Below are 19694 nucleotides of genomic sequence, written 5' to 3'. Positions count from 1 at the left end.
AGTATCAGCTACACCCAGAAAAGGAACACTGGGAAATGAGTGTAAACTGTTAGCATTTTTTGTTTTTCTCCCCAGATTATTTTTACCTTCCGAATACAATTCTTCCTTTGCAACAACAATAACAATAAAATTCAGTTCTGCATATATAATATATATATATTGTACCTAGGATATACTATAACATATTTAATATATATGGTTATGCCTGCCATCTAGGGGAGGGAGTGGAGGGAAGGAGGGGAAAAATTCAGAATAGAAGGGAGTATAAGGGATAATGTTGTAAAAAAATTACCTATGCATATGTACTATCAAAAAATATTATAATTATAAAATTAATTTAAAAAATAATAAATAAGTAAATGAATAAATAAATAAATAAGTAAATGAACGAACAAACAAATAAATAAATAAATAAATGGAATTACCTTCTAGTAAAAAAAAAAAAAATGGTTCTGGCTTTTGACCACTTGCCTTATTCAGCCTTCCCTCTTTAGAACAACTCCCACCCCCTTTGAATTCATTCCTCTTTCTTATACCTTTCCCTTATTACTCTTTTCCTTTTCCTTTTTCTTCTCACTTTTTAATGAGGTGAGAGAAGTTTCTCTTTAAGCCCAATAGGTCAATTATTTTTTTCTTTGAGCCAAATCTGATGAAAGTAATATTCACAAAATGTTCCTCCCCCTCCCTAAATTCCTTCAGATATGATAGATTTTCTTTGCCTCTTCGCAGGATGTAGTTTCCTTCTTTTTATCTCCCCTTTTCGCTTTTTCTGATACTATCATCTTTCCATTTCTACTTCGCCTTTTTTATATTAAATCAGCAAAATCAAATTACACATGCACTCTTTATGTATGTCCACAACAGAAATACAGTTCTCAATAGTTCTTTTTTACCTTTTGCTACTTCTCTTGAGTCATTTATTTGGAGGTCAAATTTTTTGTTTAGCACTGGTTTTTTCATTATAAACAAAAGGAATTCATCTATTACATTAAATGGTCATCTTCTTCCATGGAACAAAATGCTTAGCTCAGCTGGGTAGTTTATTCTTGGATTCATTCCAAGTTCTTTTGCCTTTCAGAATATCAGATTCCAAGGCCCTTTGATCATTTAATGTGGAAGCAATTAGATCATGAATGATCCTTAGTGTGGCTCCTCAGTATTTGAAATGATTTTTTTTCTGGTTTCTTGTAATTTTTTTTCCTTAGTCTGATACTTCTGAAATTTGGCCACAATATTCCTTGGAGCTTTTATTTTAGGTTCTTTTTCAGAGGGTGTTTGATGAATTCTTTCAATGCTTATTTTACCTTCTAATTCTGTTACATCTGGTCAGATCCCTTTGGTGATTTCCTGTAAAATAGTGTCTAGTTCCTTTTTTTTCATCATAATTTTGAGGAAGTCCAATAATCCTCAGATTATCTCTCCTAGATCTATTTTCTAGGTCTGTTGTTTTTTCAAGTAGATATTTAACATTTTTTTCTATTTTTCCAATTTGTTGATTTTGCTTGATTGATTCTTGGTGTCTCAATGAATCATTCATTTCTATTTTATCATTTCTGATTTTAAGGAGTCATTTTCTTTTTTTATTAATTTTATAATTATAACTTTTTTTGACAGTACATATGCATAGGTAATATTTTTTTTACAACATTATCCTTTGTACTCCCTTCTGTTCTGAAATTTTCCCCTCCTTCCCTCCACATCCTCCCCTAGATGGCAGGCATTTCCATACATATTAAATATCTTATAGTATATCCTACGTACAATATATATATATATATATATATATATATATATATATATTCTGGGTATATATATATATATATATTCTGGGTGTAGCTGATTCTGTCCATCATTGATAAATTGAAATTGGAATGGCTCTTCTCTATGTCGAAGATATCCACTTCCATCAGAATACGTCCTCATACAGTATCATTGTTGAAGTGTATAATGATCTCCTAGTTCTGTTCATTTCACTCAGCATCAGTTGATGTAAATCTCTCCAAGCCTCTTTGTATTCATCCTGTTGTTCATTTCTAACAGAACAATAACATTCCACAACATTCATATAGCATAATTTACCCAACCATTTTCCAATTGATGGACATCCATTCATTTTCCAGTTTCTAGGCACTTCAAAAAGGGCTGCCACAAATATTTTGGCACCTACAGGTCCCTTTCCCTTCTTTAGTATTTCCTTGGGATATAAGCCCAGGAGTAGCACTGCTGGGTCAAAGGGTATGCACATTTTGATAACTTTTTGGGCATAATTCCAGATTGCTCTCCAGAATGGTTGGATTCTTTCACAACTCCACCAACAATGCATCAGTGTCCCAGTTTTCCCACATCCCCTCCAACATTCATCATTATTTGTTTCTGTCATCTTAGCCAATCTGACAGGTGTGTAGTGGTATTTCAGAGTTGTCTTAATTTATACTTCTCTGATCAATAGTGATTTGGAACATTCTTTCATATGAGTGGAAATAGTTTTAATTTCATCATCTGAAAATTGGCTGTTCATATCCTTTGACCATCTATCAATTGGAGAATGGCTTGATTTCTCATAAATTAAAGTCAATTCTTTGTTTATTTTCTTTTATTAGCTTTTTAATTTTTTTTGCATATGTCCAATTGAGTTTTTAAATGAGTTGTTTTGCTCTATGGATTTTTTCCCATTTCAATATATAGATAGATAGATAGATAGATAGATAGATAGATAGATAGATAGATATAGATATATATATATTTTTAACTGAGTGATTTTCTTTTTCAAATCTATAAATTCTACTTTTATGGGAATTCTTTTATCTTTTCCAATGCACAAATCCTACTTTCCTGGGAGTTATTTATCTTTTCCAATTCACAGATCTGTTTCCTGGGAGTTCTTTTACAATTTTCATTTCAGGAAGTTGTTTTCTTTTTCCCCTTTATCAAAATTTTCCTTAAATGAATTATATGCTTTTCCCCTACTCTCTTGCAGAGCTTCTCTTTCCTTTCCCCATTTTTCTTCTAGCTCTCCTTTAAGATCTTTTATAATTTCTTCTAGGAGAGCCTTGTGTTATGGGGACCAGGTTACATTGCCCTTCAGGGATTTGTCTGGAGACTGTCTACTATTAGTCTCCTTGGGGTTGAAAACCTGTTCTCTTTCTCTATAGAAGCTATCAATGTTTAGAATATGTTTGGCTTTTTTACTCATTTTTTTAAAAAGCCCTTAGCATCTGCCTTCAGGGCAAGATACCAGTTTCCTCTGCAGAGCAGCGATAGATACATGGACCATTATGGCCCTTAACAGGCTGCTAAGGGGGCTGAGTTGTGGAGGTAACCTGGGAAAAGCTCCACACAGAGGAAGTAACTCTGATGTGGGAAGAGCTCCCCTGTGGGGAATCAGCAGCTGCCCTGGGAATAGCAGCTGAGCAGAGAAAGTGACACTGCCCCAGGCAAATACCCCCGCTGTGGAGATCAGTAGCTGCCCTAGGAAGAGCCCTGAACAAGAAGTGTTTCTGCCCTAAGAAGTGCAGTGCCACTTTAGAAGTTCTATTGCCCTGGGCAGAGCCCTTCTCCTGTGCAGGTTTGTGGCTGCCTCTGGCAAAAGCCCTGTGCTGCACAGCTGTGCTGTGGTCTGAGCTGAGTCATTTTCAGTGCTGGGTGAGTTTTAGGTTCTTACTAAGTGCTAATGAGATAATGAGATATTAGGTTCTTACTAAGTGCTAAATCAGTACTTGACAATTCTCTAGTTCTGGACATGACTGGGAGTTTTACTTGTGAATTTCTGAGGAAGAGCTTGCATGCTTAGGAGGAGCAAGTTCATTAGTTGAAGTAATTTTTCCCAGAAGCCCTTGCATTATCCCACAGCCATTCTCTGGGAGGATAAAAGAGGGAAGTCACTACTCTGGACCAGAGTTAACGGCAACTGTATGGAGACAACAGTTCTCTACAGGAAGAAGAATCTGTACGAGATATTTGAGTTGACACGGCAGATCTCCTCCCAGAGGGTGATCAACAGCTTCTGGAGACAACAGCACGATACAGGTGAGTGTGTAGCCAGATCCTGTTAGATTCTGGCTTTTTTTTTTTTTTTTCTTTTTTTTGAGTATGCTCTAGCTTTGGCCTTTTTGTAACTTCTCTACTGATCTATTGGTTTGCAACCAAAGCAGAGTAGCCAACCTGTGGTAGAGTCCTCCCTCCAAAATCTTCTTCTGGGGAGACTGCCCCTGCCCCCTGTTTCCTCGATATGCTAGAGTCTGTGTTTTATCTCCCTGCTGGACTGGCCTGCTCCCACCCATCACAATGTACCTTTTATGGTTATTTTCCAGATTATCTTTGGTTGATAGTTGTTGTACTCCCAATGTTGACTGGTAAATCCAGTCAAGCACTATTTCTGAAGCTGAATTTGGTAATTAGTAGTGAGAGTAAAGAGAGGAGATTAGAATGACGAATAGTGTCATCTCTGCTATCTTGGTTCTACCCTCCTAGGGCTTTTTTATCAACTTTTTAGTTTTATAATTAATATAATGACATTAATATAAGTTAATTATTTAATACATAATTAAGTAATATAAACTTATTATTATTCTATTTTTTCCCAATTACATGTAAAGATATATTTCAATTTTTCTATTTTTTGTAAAATTTTGGTCCATTTTTCTCCTTCCATCCTTTATCACCCTCCTCCCCAAGACAACAAGCAATCTGATAAACATTATATATGAATATTAACTTAAACACATTTCCATATTGATCATTTTGTGAAAGAAAAATCATAATTAAAGGGGAAAATCATGAAAAAGAATAAAAAGTGAAAATAGTATGCTTTGATTTGCCTCCAGTCTTCATAGGCTTTTTTTTTTTCCCCTGCATTTTCCATCACTAGTCAACTGAAATTGTCTTGGATAACTGTGTTGAAGAAAATACCTAGATTTATTATAGGTAATCATCATACAATGTTTTGTTACTGTGTACAATGAACTCCTGGTTCTACTCACTTTAATCACCATAATGTCATGTAAGTCTTTCCAGGTTTTTATGGAATTTGCCAGTTTATCATCTCTTGTAGAATTATATTCTATTTTATTCATTTACCGCAATTTATTCACTTGCCAACACAAAATAACTGATACCCACATTTTTTTTTATTTTTTAATTTTTTTTACACATGGATCTTTTCAATTTTTTATGAACTCTTTGGTATTCAGACCTAATAGTGGCACTCTTCTATTAAGGGGACTCATATTCCAGTGTAGAAATGTATATAGCTTAATATTATTGGATAACATTTTTGTTCTTTTCTGTTTACTTTTTTAAATTTTTTTTTCTTTCTTTTATTTGAAGATCCAATTTTACATTCAAGTTTAGCCTTTACAACAGAAAAGTTTGAAAGTCCAGTATTTCATTGCTTGTACAACTAAATTTTGCTGAGCATTTGATTCTTGGTTGTAATCCATGTTCTTTTGCTTTCCTGAATATCATATTCCAGGCAATCTGATTCATTAATGTAGAAACTGATCAATCCTCAGTAATCCTTACTGAGGCTTCACAATATTTTATTTTTATTTTTCTGACTGACTGCAGTGTTTTCTCCTTGACATGGTAATTCTACAATTTGGCTATCATAGGCTGTGCAGTTTTCTCTGTGAAATCTCTTTCAGGAGCTGGTCAGTGGATTCTTTCAATTACTATTTTGAACTTTAGTTCTAGGATAATTGGAAATGATTTAATAAGTGTTGTCCTTTTTTTTTTTTTTTTTTTTTTTTTTTTTTTTTTTTTTAATTTTGGTTGTAGGTTTCAGTTAATCCAGTAATTCTTAAATTCTTTCCTCTGATTCTATTTTCCAAGTCATTTTTCAAGGAGATATTTTATATTTTCTTCCATTTATTCATTCTGTTTATTTTGTTTCATTGATTCTTGATATCTCATAGAGTCATTAGCTTCCACTTGTCCAATTCTGATTTTTAACAAATTATTTTCTTGTTAGCTTTTTCAAAACCACCTTTTCCATTTGTCCAATTATATTTTTAAAGAAATTATTTCCTTCAGTAGATTTTTTCCCATTTTGTCAATTTTATTGTTAAGAATCTGTTTTTTTCAGTCTTGTGCTTTATTTTCCAAGTTGTTGAGTCTTTCCCCCCTCATAATTCACCTGAACAACTTTCACTTCTTTTCCGATTTTTTCCTACCTCCCTTATTTTGTTTTTGAGGCTTCACATGTTGGCATTTTGCCATTACTGTCCTCTTCTCAGTTTGTTTTCTGATATTTTTGTTGCCATAGTAGCTTTTATGGTGACTTGGTTTTTTGCTAATTATTTAAAATTGAGTTCTGCTGGGGCCTGATGTGCTGACAGATTGCTCCCTGACCTGGATTGGCCCAGTCTAATCATTGTCTATTGTTCTGGGGTTCTGAGGCTTGCAATTTGACTTTTGTACTGGGGTACATTTTACACAGTGGACCTGCTGAGCTAGGACTGAGGGGCCTCAGCTTCTGATCTATGCTGTGGCTAAGAACATCCTACTAAATTGCTCATAATGAGCTTGTGTTGAGCCATGCCCCCTTTTACCCAAGATAGACTGACCATTCCTGATGTCCTTCTAAGTGATCCTAAGCTGAAAAATTGTTTCTATCCATCTTTACATAGGTTCTGTCACTCCAGAATATGTATAGAGACTTGATTTAGTGTTGTTTCTGAGGGAAACTAAGGAGAACTCAGGAAACTTTAAACCTTTTCTTTACCATTTTGACTCCAGAAAATGAAATTAAAATATTATTTTATTTTTGATCTTCCTCTTTCTAGCCTACTCTGTTCAGCTCTGGCCATCTACAGATTAGAGACCATTTAGATTCAATTGACATTAAGGAACTGAATTGGTTAACTCTAAGGTCATAAGTAGGAAGGGAAGTCAGTAAGGACAAAGCAAGGGTAATGGCCTAAGAAAATACTAAGGGATGGAGAGATTTAATGCCACAAGGAGGATGACAAATAAATATAGCAGGTGTTAATGATAAAAAGAAATGAATGATAATTACAATCAGAGAGCAATATCAGAGTTCTTGATTAAGGAAGTAAAATAATGATGAAATCCAGGGTGCACCATCATTTTATGGGGATGAGTTGAAGTAGGGAAGTAAGCAATATAATTTGAGGAGAATGAGTAATTTAGGAGGCTAAAGAATTTAAATGATTATCAAAAATATATTTAAAAAATCCTCTAGGAAAATGGCAGAAAGTAAATAGAAGAAGACAAAGAGCCAGTTTTTGAAACTGCTTGAGAAGAGAAGGAGAGTGACCTAAAGTTTTGAAGATAGCATCTACCATGACCTATACAGAATATAAATTTTAAATAAAATAAACTTCAAAGGAGAAGCTACTAAGTGATTATAGCCAGGCTAAATGTTTGAAGGCAGAAGCAGCCTCAAGTTAATTTGGGATATTAAGAAGTAATATTTTTAACATTTATTTGTGAGTACAGAAATGAATCAAATTCCCTCAGCACATTTACATTCACACATAATTGTTTATATGCCCTTAGTTTTTAGTCTTCTTATGATTATAAAAATTCATATAATAGTGAAAACTGAACTATATTTGGAGTTCATAGGTTTCTCTCTGATTTTTTTTTTTACTTGTTAACTATTTTTTCATAACAAGGAATGAGCAATAATGTAATTCAGAGCAATATGGGAGGGGAAAAGCAGATAACATGAATTTTAAATAATTGCTTATGTTATGTAAATTACTTCATTAATCAGGAGCACATACTTATGAAGTACCTCCTATATACAAAGTGCTATTTTGGGAAATAGGGAAGATCTTTGAATTATACTCACAGAGTTAGAATAAGCAGAAGCATGTGTAAATTCCCCCTAGAATGCTACTAAGCAAGCCTATAGAAGCTCAGAGAAAGAAAGCAAATCTTCCCTGAAGAAATTAGATAATGTTTCTTCAGAAACTGGGGTATGAATTGTACTTTGAAAAATGGATATTATTCAATATTCAGTTACATTGTTTGGGAAAAGCAGACCTGGAGTTAATGAATATTTCTTTTTTTTATTATTTTTATTTTTTTATTCATTTTTCCAAATTATCCCCTCCCTTCCTCCACTCCCTCCCCCCGATGGCAGGCAATCCCATACATTTTACATGTGTTACAATATAACCTAGATACAATATATGTGTATAAATACCATTTTCTTGTTGCACATTAATTATTAGCTTCCGAAGGTATAAGTAACCTGGGTAGATAGACAGTAGTGCTAAAAATTTACATTCGCTTCCCAGTGTTCCTTCTCTGGGTATAGTTAGTTAATGAATATTTCAATTTGATTTTAGCACTTTTTTTGGCTGTGAAAAATAAGGACTGGCATAACCTATAGGGCTAGAGTATGAAACAGCTCAGAGATTTAGACTTAATCTGGAAGAAATGTCAATATTTTATTAGTGTTGCTTTTACTATTGCAGCTGTTGTTGTTGATATTGTTATTGTTCTTGTTTGTAAAATGTGTAGAATGACAAAAAAGAAAACATAATACATTGTACTAGATTAAGAGTTAAGAAACCATTTACTAGCTTTGTGACCAAGGATAACTTACTTTGCTTGAGCTTCACTTTCCTCAACTCTTAAATAACAAAGTACCTAACATTAGGGGAGTCAGAGGACAAAATATATAAATCACATTACAAATTTTAAAGTACTATATAAATTTCAATTAAATTTCAGAAGAATTCTACAGGCTTTATCAGAATTACAAAAGGTACATGGTTTATAGAATGTTAAGAACCCCTTTTTCTATGTAGTCTATTAGTTTCCTTCAGATCTAAATTTGTGCTCCTGTGTTATCTTATAGGTTCAACAAATTACCTAAAAAGTATAGGAATATAGATGCAGCTAGACAAGAGTGTAAAAAAATGTTATGTTTTAGCTTAACATAAGTCAATGTTGTCTCATTCTATCAGAAAAGAAAAGAAAAATTCAAACAATACAAGAATCACCAATTTGATATTAAACTGTTAAGAGAAACAGAATTCATAACGAGGGATGTGACTGTTTGGATTTTCTCTCCTCTTGTTGAGGTTCAAAGGGAATCATCAAAATGCAGGGGTTGTAAACGTTTTGATGTGTCTCAAAAGAATTTGCAGGCTCACACCTATCTCCAATTCAAGGGGCAAATTTTATTGTAAGTGTAACTCCAATTAGAACAGGTTAAATTCCAAAAGAAGTTAACAAAGAGTAAGCAGATAAACTTATAGGGGAAAGGGAGAGAAACCAGTTGTTTTATGTCATTGATATACACATTTTATGATATAAAGATGGATTTTAAGAGTGGTCAATTTTCTACTTTATGTGCAGGTGCCTTACCTTTGGTTCCCTGGGCAGAGTTCATGGTTCAAGGGGGAGAGGAGGGGAGAAGAGGTAAGTTTCTAGAATGTGTCTTTAGACCTGAAATATCACTAAGTTGAGTAGAACCATCAATTTTGTACTGTAATTGTATCAAGTAGTTGGGACGCAAATTCAATTGGGTCCCATCTTCTGGGGCTGCTTCAGGATGCTAAGGGGCATAAAGTTGGTCCTGTGTAACAGAAGAGGGTATCTGGGTTGAGTAGATAATTGAAAGTGCATGATTTAGTGATCCCATCACTCTGATTTACTATATAGGGAATGTATTGTTAATTTCTAATTTGACAGTCATATTTTATAAGGATATTGTTAAGCTGACTAGCTTTCAGAAGAGAATGTCTAAGATGGTAAAGTAATGAAAACCCATGCAGTAAGACTATGGGAAAATCAAAAGAACACTGATTATGAAGTCAGAGAATGTGAGTTCAAATTCCAACTGTGGCATTTAGTATCTGGATAATCTTGAACTAGTCAATCTCCCTGTGCTTTTGTCTTCTGAGCAATAAAAATATCAACTTTGGACTAGATTACATTTGAGTTATCTTATAAACATTATAGACATTTAAACAATAATTAATAATTAACTCTTACATTATTTTTGCAAGCAATGGAACACTGTTTCAAGAACTCTTATCAGTCTTAACAAACGAGTATTTAGTAGTAGAAATCTTCGAAAAAGAGATTTCTAATACAGGGCCACATGGAATGCTTTACTTTATTAGGTATTGCTAAGTATTTTTAATTAGTAGGTTTACAGAAGATATAGCTGATAAAAAGGAATAAGATATATAGATCAAAGGACTAGAACAATTTAGATGACTGAATAAAGAAGATGAAAACAAAAATCTTACCAGCTAAAACACTGATCCTTCAATCAAATTTCCATAGCATAATAGTGTTTGAACTTGGAGTCCAGAAAGCCAAATTGTCTTTTTATAGATACCATTGTCATAGGAAACGTAGAGGAATCAGATGCCCAATCAATTATCTTTTAGTCTTCATAATTTAGTCTTAAACCTTATATTCCTTCTACTGAACAGGCTATCATTAGGACAATGATGTAGCTTATGTGCACTCATCATAAGTCCATCCATTCAATTTGGATCACCTAACACTTTCAACCTTAAAGATGGAAGTGTTTCAAGATCCATAAACATTTAGCAATGTCTATTAAAAATATGGATCTTTTCACTAAAGAATAATTGGGGATTGCTTAAAATATCACACAATTTCCTCAAATGCAGCATAGCCTATTCTTTTATTTCTTTTAATTTTTTTAAGTATCCATTAGCAAGATTTTATATGTGTATATGCATTATATAAACCAAATATGTCTTAATTTTAGATATACATTTTTATCAATTTGGTCTTATTTTAAAAGGATTAATAGGTTGATATATTTTAATAATCATGAATCTTACTGTAGCCTATGCTATTTTAAGACCTGATGTCATTACTCAAAATGATAAATCTGAAGGACTCTCTCACCTACCTGGAATAATACAAAGGGTATACATAGTCAAGGATAAGTTGACCTATGATGACTTTAAGGTCTCTTTCAGTGTTGTGATATTATATGGTACTATGTACATATGAACATTAAATTCGGTCTCCTAAATTCACGATTTAATTTTATCAAATGATTTATCAAAATGATTTCCTAAATGCAACTTTAAAATGTCTAATCATTATTTACATTCCTGGAAGAAATTAAGAAAATACACATTCCTTTTTATCATATCATAATTCTCTTATGATAATTCTTCTATATTTCTGCTAAAATGAAGGGAACTTACTTACAATTTTTATGCAACCTTATATATTTTAACATTCTTATATATTAAGTATATATCTCTGAAAACAATGCAATTAGTACTTAGAATGCTACTCATTCAGGTTGGATGTAAGCAACCATGTACTATAAAATATATTAAAATCTACAAATAGTTTGGTATATATTTCTGAAACATATACTTCCCTGAATTTGTTTTTATTTACAAATACTTATTCATTCATGCTTTTTATTTCTATATTTACACTAAAATTTATAAGCCATGGCTATTATTACTGCATTATTGGGATGGAGAGAGAAAATCTGCACCACTACAACAACAAAAACAACATCAATTACCAAAATATTTTAATGAACATTGTATTTGTCACATTTATTGAAAATGTTATAAATGTAGCAATATTTCATTCTAAGAACAAATAAATTACCAAAATAAACATTTTAGCTAAATGAACAGATGTCACAAAGTTTATAAACTAACACTTAGACACTTGATTCAGAAAAGAGTAATTCTTTACCTAACATAGACTATGTTTACACTGTTTTATCCCAGTTCTAACAAGTCATACATTCAGAAACCACAGCTTACAAATGGTAAGAAGAATTTCTAAGGTATTTACATCAAGACATAATAACTCATAACTTGACAATGAAGGAAAATGCAGAAGGGTAAATGCTTCAAAATGTATGCATAAGAACTCAAAAGACAGGAAAGCATCATGTTATTTAATGTAATGGCAAACAACCCTATAAAGCTTAATGACCACCAAGGTTACTGATGAACAACCATCGAGCTTATAAATGATGTTCATAATGATTGCCTGAGGCATCAAGAAAAGGTTAAATTGCATATGTAATATTCTATTTAAAGAGGTTTGAAAATATGTAACACTTATGAAATACATTTCCATGTTAAATTGTTAAAAAAAAATTATTTTGTCATTTAAAGATGGTAAATTCTCAGTTTTATAAGGGAGATGACCAGCTAAATCTCCTATTTATCTGGATTACTGCTATTTCTGACATTTGCCTTTAAACTGTCACTAGTCACTTTCACAGAATCATAGATTATCAGAGTTTGAAGGTAAGTCAGAAATGAAAAAGAGGAAAAGAAAGATGTTCAGAAAAAGAGAAAGAAATAGAGACAGGTAAAGGAAGAGAGGAAAAACAGACAGAAAAAGATTGAGAGATAGAGGCAAGAATAGAGAAACAGAGACAAAAAATACAAGTATAGAGACAGAAATAGAAAAAATAAAGCAAAATAAACAAAAGCTAAGACAGAGATAGAGGACAGAAACACAGAGACAGAGATCTCGACATTATACCCAGCACATGGTTACCCAAATTAAATGTTCTACCTGTTAAAATATTTTTGGATCCTATTTCTGTCATCTAATGTGTTAGCTACATTTTTCAGGTTTGACAGCACAATAAATATTCTCTTTTTTTGCATTTATCCAAGTTATTAATGAAAAGGTCAAACACTATGGGACCAAGAACAGAATGCCAAGAACATGCCACCAGAGACTTCTTTCAAAGTTGACATGGAACAATTAATTAATGACTTCTCTTGGCATCCAATTATTTAACCACTTTGAAATCCATCTAATTGTATTATCATTTATCTTTTCATCTTATCCAGAATAACATGGGAGAATCTGAAAACAAACCAATTTCAAAATGACTGTAAAAATAAAGTTAAAAGGTTATGACAGTTCCCTGATCAAGTAAAAATATTTTTAAAAAATTATATTATCTAACATAATAAAGGAATTTTTCATAAGGAATTATGGTTCTGTGATCATCTCTTTCTTTTCTAACTATTCTGGAAATATTCCTTTAATAATTGGTTACCGAATTTTGCCCAGAATTAAATTTAAGCTTATTAGTATATTATTTGCAACCTCCATATTATTTACCTTTTTAAAAAATGATTCTTCTTTAATAATGATATTTCAGAGCTAGAAGAGCTCTCAAAGATTATGTAGTTCAGCTCCAAATTTTACAAACCCATAAATAAATTCAGAAAAGGTAATTGTCTTGTTCAACATCATAAAAGTAGTAAACTTCAAAAGAAAGACGGAAACTAGGAAATTTTTAGTTTGCTTTGTTTACTCAGAATTCAGTGCTTATTCTACTGTACCACACTATTTTCCAACTTTTCAAGATCTCTCCCAGTTGCCACAATCTTTTAAAAATATTAAAAGTTATTCAGCAATTTCATCTACCAATTCTTTTAATAAACAATGAAATTATTTAAATCTGTCAAAATAATAACAAAATATATAATTTTAGTAAATCAAATAGCAATATTATTTTAGTATGATAAATATTACTGCAAGCTGAAACTGGTAAAGTTTTTTTTTCTTTTTTCCACTCTGTTCATTAGATAGGAATAATTTGAAAAGATGTAATAGATTCCAATGGTTTAATTCTAAGCTTCCCATATAATTCAATTTGAATGGTTACTCTTATCTAACAAACAAGACCTATTAATTTAAAGTTCTTTCAATTCTTCAGAAATTGATACTTCAAAATGACCCTCTATGAATTGGTAGATGATATTTGTGACTTGTGTAGCCAAAAATCTCATCATTATAAGGCCTCCTAATAATGGATTTCTCCAACATTATCTTGGGTAAACCTCTAATAGTAGATATATATTATCACTAGAAGACATTTTGAATTTGTCTTGTCTGATGAAACCTGCAGATGTTGGATCCTATTGCTAGTGTCTTAAGAAATTCAAACTTTCCCCCATGTCATGATAAGGGTGTGTTGTAGCATTTTATGGTCATATCAATAATATTTTGAGCCACATTTCAAATAACATTTCAAATATTTTATTATAAATTTGCATGCCTATTTCACAGTGCTTAGATAAAAAAGAGAAAGCTATGATTTAGGAATGCAACTATTTATGCTTCCCAATTGCTCCCACTCTACTTTGCATTAGCCTTTTACATTACTCTTGCATCTATTAGACTCTAATTACATTTTATTATTCCACACAAAATACTTTTTTGATCTGCTTAACGGAATCAAACTATAGGCTCTCCAGTAAAATGTTAACAATTTTGTTCTTAAATTAACTCATTTTATATAAATACCAATTTAGTAGTTCTCAAATTCTGTATTTGAACAACGGAAAAAATATTAACTTTTTTGTGAATTTATTTTTCACACTTTAAATCATACTACAGTTATTTATCTAGGATGTTTTTATTGGTAATGACAATGAACAAGTTAATTAAACGTGCCTCTTCCGAAAAGAAAAGTTATTCAGAAAAGTTTCATTTGTATTTTAACTATTAAAATTATTTTCTATCTCATGTTAATTCTATTCAACTACCAAAAATTCTTGCTTATAAAACATCTGGTGAGATCATCAAATTCTCTCATTCATAAAAATGATTTTGTCCTTCTTCCATTGTTTGAATTTAATAGGATTTCTATTACATATTATTGAGAGAGTTCCTTCTAAATCATAAAATTTCATAAGAATTAACACAATAACTATTTTAAAAGAGTCTATTATGTATCAGGAACAGTGTAAGACAATGGAAATCCAAAGACAAAAAAAGTTTCTTATTAAATTATCTTTCATTGTTATCAGAAGGATATGATATAAATAAAAATAAGTACAATTATAAGCAATATATTTTAGTTTTGAATTACATAAGTAATTATTTAGTTCTGGCTCAAAAATTGTGGATAAATTGTACTGAAAAATTGATTGATGATATTTTTTAAAAAGATTTTTCAAGAAAGAACACTTACAGCATGAGTATCAAGAAAGCAAATGGTAACAATTAACATCTATGCAATTCTTTGCATGTACCATCTTTCCATGCCTCTGATTCCTTTCAGGACAGTTAAACATCGTCTTCTACAGGAAACCTTTATCTGTTTTCCCAACTCTTATCTCCCTCCCTTTCAAATGTTCCTTATATTTATTTCATATATTTATGTTTATGTACATATTATCTTTAGTTTTAGACTGAAGTTCTTTATGGGTAGACTTAATATATTTATATTTGTACATTGCACACCTAGCCAAGTCCTGCCAAATAGTTCTTTAATAACTGCTTTGTTGATTGATTGATTACTTTAATGAAAATTAAGCATTCTGAGATGTGAAGATAGGAAATGAATGTATTTTGGACTTGAAAAGAATATTTTATGTTGAGAAAACCTAGAAAGCAAATATGAGTAGAACAGAGTGTGTAAAGTGAAAGTAACATGAAATAAGGCTAGAAAGCCAGACCTAATACAAACAAAAATGCCCATACTCCCATTATATGAATTAGGTAATCGTTTCACATATTTTTATATGTTATTTTCCCAAGACTGACATCAATTGTCCAACTTTGCTGTAGCTTTTTTCATAGTTTCCAAAGGATAAGCAAGCTAGATAATAATAATGAAAGCAGAAAATTTTAATTTGCCTCTTTTCTATTCACAAATGGCAGTAAACCTACCTTAAATCATAATGGAGAATGAGAAGGGAAGCAAAGGAAGAGGAGATAAGGGCTGGATCACAAATATTGGAGGGACAAGAAAGCAGTTGGATTTTTATAAAGAATAAGATAAATTTGCTACATAGTCAAAAGTGGGGAAGTAGGACTTCGCTGAGATAATCTTTACATCACAAAAGGAAGAAGTGATTCATTGAGCATTATCTACCAGTCATAATAGCCCAGGTTATCTCAGGTGCTCATTAACCCTAGAAATATAGGATAGCAATATTTTTCTTTGATTTGAGGATTTGCATAAGGACCAAAGGATTTATAATAAGGTATGTTTTTTTTTTCATGTATATAATACATTTTTCACTACTGCTATCATAGGCAGGGTATCACCAAAGATTGACTACCAATCTAAAAGTTTCCAAAATGAAATATCCTACATATAGAATTTTCAGGGGAAAAAAATGCAAGTATATTGAAAAAAGGGATGGAGAGTGGATAAAGATAACATACCCTAGAATCCAAAACACAAACAATAAACAATCAAGTTTTTTAATATTTATTATTCTGATACTGGATTAAGGTGAAGTATTTGAAATATGGTATAATTAACATGGATTTGGTCTTGAGTTAATCTGGAATGTAAAAACTAAAGATTTACTTTTTTATGTTTAGAAGAGGAAAAAAAATAAAATCTATCTTCAAGATTTTATGAAGTCAATTTTTTATCTCAAATCTACTGGAATTGTTTTGGATCACTACATTGCTGAGAAGTCCTAAGCTTATCAAATTTAATTATCACATAATCTTACTGTTACTGTGGTCAATGTTCTTCTGGTTCTTCACTTCACTCAGCATCATTTTAAGTAACGCTTTTAAGGCTTTTTCTGAAATCGGCCTGTTCATAACATCTTATACAAAAAATACAATTTTATTATATACATTTCTCAATTGATGGGCATTTACTCAATTTCCAATTCCTTGACAATACAAAAAGAGCTGCTACAAATATTTTTGTTGTGGGTCCTTTTTTCCTTTTTTATGATCTCTTTGGAATACAAATCCAATAATGCCACTTCTGGACCAAAGAGTATGCAGTTTTATGTAGTCTTTTGGCCACAGTAAAGAAGGATTTTTTTTTTTTGGTCAGGAAAACTTGATAAATAATCAATTTTTTGACTTGCAAACATTTATTAATCATTTCATGTCAGGCATTTTTTAGTGCTTCAGATACAAAAGAAAAAGTGAAAAAAATCATCAACTTAATTCAACACTTTATGTTGGACATTACAGCATTTAAAAAAGATTATTAAAACAGCATACACATTGTAAGAAAAAAGCTCTTAATTTAATAAAAGAGGAATAAGTGTATTAAAATTACGATTAATCTAGGTAACATATCAATTTTGAACAGTACAAATGGGCATAACATATCATAGAAGGGATAATGAGTACTTTGGCTTGTGATGATCAGGGATGATATCATGGAGAAAGTAGCATTGTAGAAAGATCCTAAAAAATAAATACAAATGCAATAGTGATTGGTATTTCTCGGTGGAGAGATGGACATAATCAAAAGCATAGATGGATGGAAATGAAACTTACATATGAGGAAAAAACACACCAAACAATACATTAATAAATCATTTATTAAATTATTTATTCCAGTATTAGGCACTGGAACACAAATGTATCAGTAAATTACCTGCCTAATCTCAAGGCACTTACAATATGCTCAGGGACATGCACATATATAAATATATACCAGAAGAATGAAATAATTTGACAGAAAGGCACTATCAGCTAAGAATAGTCATAAAAGAGGAAGATAGATTGTGTAACTGAATGGAGTTGGAAGTTAGAATAGTTCAAATATGAAAAGTAGTTTTAATAAAGGCAAGTTATCATCAGTTCTAATATATATATACATATATACACACATACATATATACATACATTATATATATGCATATATATATATATGTATATATAAATGTAGGTTGACAGAAGATTGTGAAGGACTTTAAATATTAAAAAGAAAATGCTTAATCCTAGTGCTCTAGGAGCTGTGATACATATAAAGGTCCCATCAACTTCATTGTCTAATGCAACTTCTTCAGCTGTTGGTTATTAGAGAGATTTTTTCTAATAAAATTAGAGTGATTTTTAAAGAAAGCTCCTTGAAGTTATTGTGAAGTACTCACAGACATTGCAAACACAATACTGTTAGCTGGTGGTTCACACATGGTGAAGGGGCAGCATGTTACTGGGTTTTGAAGACAATCAAAAAGCCTATCTGCATCAATCAGAACTTCTCTTTGCTTCTTCTCCTTTCTTCATTTCACTCAGTGATTCATTCCTCCTTTCTCAGGAGATAGTAAGAGAACATGACACCAGGTAAAATTCTTAAAGCTTTCACCCCTCCCTCTGATGTCATGTAACCCATCTTCTTTTTTGGGGGGTTGCTGGTTTTTATGTTGTTATTCATTTTTCTATTACAGGTTGAAAAAAATGGAGTCTCACTACAAAATGAGTTTGCAAAGTTGTCAAAGCCTGCTATATCATCATGTCATTCCAGAGTCTGTTCTACAGAGACAAAGTGACATCAATGACTTGAAGAACAAAGTTCAGTCCTGATGGGTGACCCTTTACATCTCCAGAACAATGGAATGATTCTCCTCGAAATGAAACTGGAGGTTCCAATGAAGGAATTGAGCTAAGTTACGAGAATAATGTTTGTGAATATTTCCACCTCCCACCCTCTTACACACAAACAAACACAATATTGAAGAAAATAATTCTACTTTGGTTTTGCTATACATTCAACAAAAATATTTCTTCAGTGTTAAGTGTTTAAATGTAAAATGGGTATTATTTATCAAAGGCAGTTAGGTAGCACAAAGGATCGAGTATCAGACTTGGATTCAGGGAGATTCCAAAAAAGATAGAGATGGGAAGAGGGCCAGAGAGATACATAGATACAGACAAATAAAGACAGACAAAGATACATAACAACAAGGAGAGAGAAGAGAACAGAAGAGAATACTGGACCCTGTCAGAAAAAAAAAAAAAAAAAGATGTTTCCACTGGTCTTCAAAAGGAAAGACCCCAAAAACAGTGCTCATAAGAACTTGGATGGACTTTTCATCTTTTCATGCTTGTAGGAACTGAGAAGTGTAGAGAAAAGAGGATTTTTTTTTTCTGGAGCCTGAGGAACAACAAAATGCTGGTTCATATCTGCAATTTGGGTTGGGAAGGCTTAGTCTCATGAATCACTTGCATTCAGGTTCTGAGATGTGATAAGGTTACACCTAATCAAGGATCTACACAAAGATTGGTATCAAAATCATAAGCCCACAAGAGTTAGGAGTTACCAGGATGGCAAACAAGGGTTAAATAAATGTTTGTATTTCAAACTCTTTTTGACCTTACTTGAGGTTTTCTTGGCAAAGAGACTTAAGTAGTTTATCATTTCCTTTTCAGCTCATTTTAAGAAATGCAGAAACTGAGAAAAACAGGGTTAAGTAATCTTCCCAGGATTACATAGCTGATATATGGCTGAAGCTAGATTTAGGAAATTTAGGAAATTTAATTTAGGAAAGTAAGTCTTCCCAATTCCAAACCCAGGGCTCTATTCACTGTGTCATCTAGCTGCAGGTTCAAGCTTTCTTGTTGGTCATTGGTAGGATGGTCTTTAGTTGGATAACTACAGTTATCTATTCCATACTGCATGATTGCACTCCACTACAAAATTGAAAATATGTTTTAAAATTATTAACCTTCTTTTCATATCAGATTTTTTTTCTTATTCTCTTATGGGCTGGTTACAGCACCTTATTATAAAATTTCAGTTGATATTACAAAAGACTGTACATCAGTTTTATACATTTCTGAGTTTCTATACTTTTTCTGTCTTCTTCTTACCTTTGCATGTGCGTCTTCCACAAAACTCCCAAAGAATTTCCATTTACTTTCTTATGCCAACACACAATATATCAAAATCATGATGGTGAAAATAGTGATGTAGAAATCACAGAGAGAAAAAAAAA

General features: G+C 31.9%; 1 pseudogene; it reads right to left on the bottom strand.

The window, feature by feature from the left end:
• The window catches only part of LOC141540596 (baculoviral IAP repeat-containing protein 2 pseudogene), a 155003-nt pseudogene extending 135626 nt beyond the window's left edge, over positions 1-19377 (bottom strand).
• Between the last annotated feature and the right edge of the window lie 317 nt (positions 19378-19694).

Source organism: Sminthopsis crassicaudata, chromosome 4 (assembly GCF_048593235.1).
Source record: "Sminthopsis crassicaudata isolate SCR6 chromosome 4, ASM4859323v1, whole genome shotgun sequence".
Lineage (NCBI taxonomy): Eukaryota > Metazoa > Chordata > Mammalia > Dasyuromorphia > Dasyuridae > Sminthopsis > Sminthopsis crassicaudata.
The sequence above is the reverse complement of the archived record's forward strand: the minus strand, read 5'-3'. Positions and strand labels throughout refer to the sequence as shown.